Source organism: Microtus ochrogaster, linkage group LG5, assembly GCF_000317375.1.
Source record: "Microtus ochrogaster isolate Prairie Vole_2 linkage group LG5, MicOch1.0, whole genome shotgun sequence".
NCBI classification, from domain to species: domain Eukaryota; kingdom Metazoa; phylum Chordata; class Mammalia; order Rodentia; family Cricetidae; genus Microtus; species Microtus ochrogaster.
The window spans coordinates 17,548,691-17,552,474 of NC_022031.1; positions in this window are offsets into that span (position 1 = coordinate 17,548,691).

Genomic DNA, 3,784 nt, shown 5'->3' on the forward strand with positions numbered 1-3,784 from the left:
CGGGGATCTTGCTGCATTTTTAAAAAAGAATAACACAAGGACTGTTCTGAATGTTTGGAGCAATAGAACTACCCCAGCCTCTTTCAGTACTCAGTGCACTGACAATCCCGTCTAGGTGCTGAGGTACCCATGGGGCCCTGCTTTCATGGGAGAATGACTCAGAAGGTCCTGGTTAACTCGAGAATAAGTATAACAGAAGTGAACACGTAATGTATCATCTAAAATGGGTACAGTTTGGAGTTCAAAATAATAGTGGCTCTATTAATAATGATGCTGGAACAACAAACGTAAACAGATCATCTGCACAATCTAATTCCAAATGGTGTCTAGCAATAAAGCAAATGTTTGCTTACAACTCTTGGCTGTTTTATAAGCAGGATTCGGAGCCAGAAGGTGCAGCTCCACGGCAGGGCACTGGTCTGGCACCCATGAGGGCCTCAAGTTCTGATCCTGGCACTACAAAACCCCAGACTGTGTGACTTCTTCAGTTTCAAAAAGAGATGCCTCCCACCCCTTTTCAGCCCTTCTTCATGCAACACAGATTTATTGAACTCTACACTAAGAAGCCAAGGGAGTGCTTGGCAGTGGTGGTGCATACTTTAATCCCGGCACTCAGGAGACAGGAGATTCGTGCACCATCACTGGCTTTGGTAATGGCCTCTCTCCCTCCATCTTTGACTGCCTCCCTGTAGGGGTTCCCAGAGCCTTTACCCACCTGGCCTCTGGGATCCCTGTGTTCTGCTTTCTCTCCCCTTGGTCACTCTTGTTTGGTTTCATCTTGTCTCTTTCTCTTTCCACGTCTAATTTGAAAACCGTGGAGGCCCCAGGCTGCTTCCTGGGCTCCCTTCTCACTTCCACACAGAAAAGAGACTCAGTGACATGTTTGTTAACAAGCGAGTCATCTCTTTCCACAGGTGATGCCAAATGGCTTTATGTGACATCTACGTGAAAACTCAGTAGTCCCTAGAGTTTATTTCTTAAATTTTTTCCTTTTTTTGTTATACAAACAAAACAAACTTAATTATAGAAATATATAAATGTCATAAAATACAGATAACCAAAGTCAGAGAGAGCAAACCAGACCCAAGTTCACTTACCTAGAAATAATCACTGTGATCATCTTGATTTTATACTTTTTGTACATTCACACACACATATATACCTATATATACACACTTATACATGTGTGTGTATACACACACACACACACACATATATATATATATATATATATATATTTTTTTCTTCTATTTTGTAGTGATGTGCCCTGTGCATCCTTTAGTACCAACACTTCTCTGGCGCCATCTTTGATCATGTAGACTCTATATTACAATGACAATTGCTCTGTGATTTATATGACCTGAATGATTTCCCCCTCATTCCCTCGCCTCACACTCTTTCCGTTTTAGGGATGAAATGCAGGGCACGGCTCAGAACCAGATGGTTGCACTATCACTGAGATGGGGCCCTAATCCAACCCAGCCCTTCCTTATTCATTCATTTGTTTGTTTAAGCTTTTGGTTTCTGAAGCAGATTCTCCTCTGGCCTGGAACTCACTACGCAGCTCAAGATGTCCTCAAACGCTTCCTTCAGCTTGGATTTCAGGCAGCAACTACCACACTTGGCTCCTTTATTCTAACTTTTTATTGTGCTTCCAAAGTTTTGCTACGACTACTAACACACACACACACACACACACACACACACACACACACACACACACACAGCAGTGCTGTGCACACATTGGAGTGCCAATGCTCGAGAGGGTCCTAGGTCCCCTGCATCGCCCTACAAACGACCAGTCGAACAAACATCCTTGCTCAGGCCTGAGGCTGACCAGCTGTCTTCAGTGCGGCCGAGGTGCGGGGCGGGACCCAAGGTCTTTGTTTGTTGGCCCAGGGCTTCCAGCGGGCGCACGCCTGCCAGAAGGGTGTCGCGTCCGCCTGGCGCGGGGCGGCTGTGGCCCGTGTTGCTCAAATGCGCAGCCCGCCCGGCTCAGCAGCCGCCAGCCTTTGTGATTGCCAGACACCAGATGGAGCGGAATTAAGGATGGCACCCGCGGGTCAGATGGCAGGTGTCCCTGCGGACCCGCTGCTGCTGCTACAGGCATTTTGGCGGGAAAAGAAAATTAAAAATGAATAAAGAAGTAAAAGAACTATTTTCTCTGTGACAGGCCCTTTGGACTAATGTCTTTTTGACTTTGTGTATGCTTGCGGGGAGGAGTTGTGGCTCAGGACCGGGCCCCTTCCCTTCTGAGATAAAGACCATTTGCCTGTGCGATCTGGGCCAACAAATGCGGGGGGAGTTTCCATCTGGCCTTTGAGGGCAGAGACCAGGGCGATGTTTGCACTCCAGTGAGCACCGGCTGGTCCACCGGCCATTGTTAAGACGCTGAATGCAGCAAGGGTTTCAGGGATGATGTATTACGGATTCATGCTGAGTCCCAGGCTGCCCCACAAACTCCGAGGGTGTGTGCATACATAGCTAGGACTCTGGCGAGAAGGGAGAGACACTGAGATCTGCATGTTTTTCCCAACTACATCTGGGCCAGAGTTTTGGGCCAGAACAAGACTTGGCAGGAAGTGAGATACGGACATCTCCAGTGCGAACTTCTGGTATGGCTGGAGAGGTGGATAGGGGCCAGTGGAACGCTGCTGTCTGTAGCCGTGTATTCTGGCTGCTGTCTCTGGACATGTACTCTGACTCTGGTAAATATGATATACCTGGGCCTGGAGCTGACCACAGTTTAGACAGAATGAGCAATGCACCATTTGGATTTGAACAGGAACACCTCCTTGGGGCAGAAGAAACTCCTTTTCTTTTATGAACTCCATCCCACTGATTTGTCCTCATCAGCTGGGCGTTTCCTCTAGAAGGAAAACTACATATGCAAAGACGATCTGGTCACTATAGCATGCCTCATCTTCCCCCTCTGCTTCTTACCTCTCCTCTTCCTCCATGCTGGTGATGTGTTTATTGTTCCTGGAGAGCAACACCCAGTTCAAGGGATACAGGTCTTGGTACTCGGTGCCAAATCACTCCCGGTGCATGAGACCAGGGAGAGAGCTGCAGTGGCTATGAGAGAGAGGACTAGGAAACCAGATGAGTGTCCAAGAGTGAGTTCCTACTTTGAAGCTAGCTCAGAGAGACTGCCTACCAGAGGACCTGAACAGCCACTTCTGGTGTATTAGTCCCCAGTGAGCCTGCTTGGCTCCTGCCTGGCTCCTGCCTTCCCTACTGACTGTGCTTCTGAGATACTATCTCAGATAACACGCTCAGGTGTCTCTGGGTGTTTGGGCGGCATCACTGGTCTTTTAAAATGGTAAAATCTGGGCATGGTGGCTCCCAGCACTTGGAAGGTTCAGGTACGGGGGTTGCTGTGATCTTGAGGCCACCCTGGACCTCAGAGTAAGACTACTTCAAAAACAGACAAACTAACAAGTAAACTCTGTGTGGGATGAGACGCAACAATGTCACAGAGGTGCGTTGGGAGTTTGGGGAGCTATCTTCTGCGCACACTGGATCCCCCATTCATTGCTGCACCATTGCTCCGTGCTTTGCTTTGACCGTGGGTCAGTCCTTAGTCTGTCGGCGCTTGCTCCTCCTCTTCGTTCCCATCCTCCATTTGAGGTACGTCTGTCTCTTTATTGGCAATCAGAAAGGGGTCACCCCCAACACAGGGTCGGACTCAAGCTGGAACAAGGCCTGTAAAGCTCACGGTAGCGTGGAATAAAGAGATGACCGTGATGATGGTGATCATGGTCTTCTCGGGACTTCCCAGAAA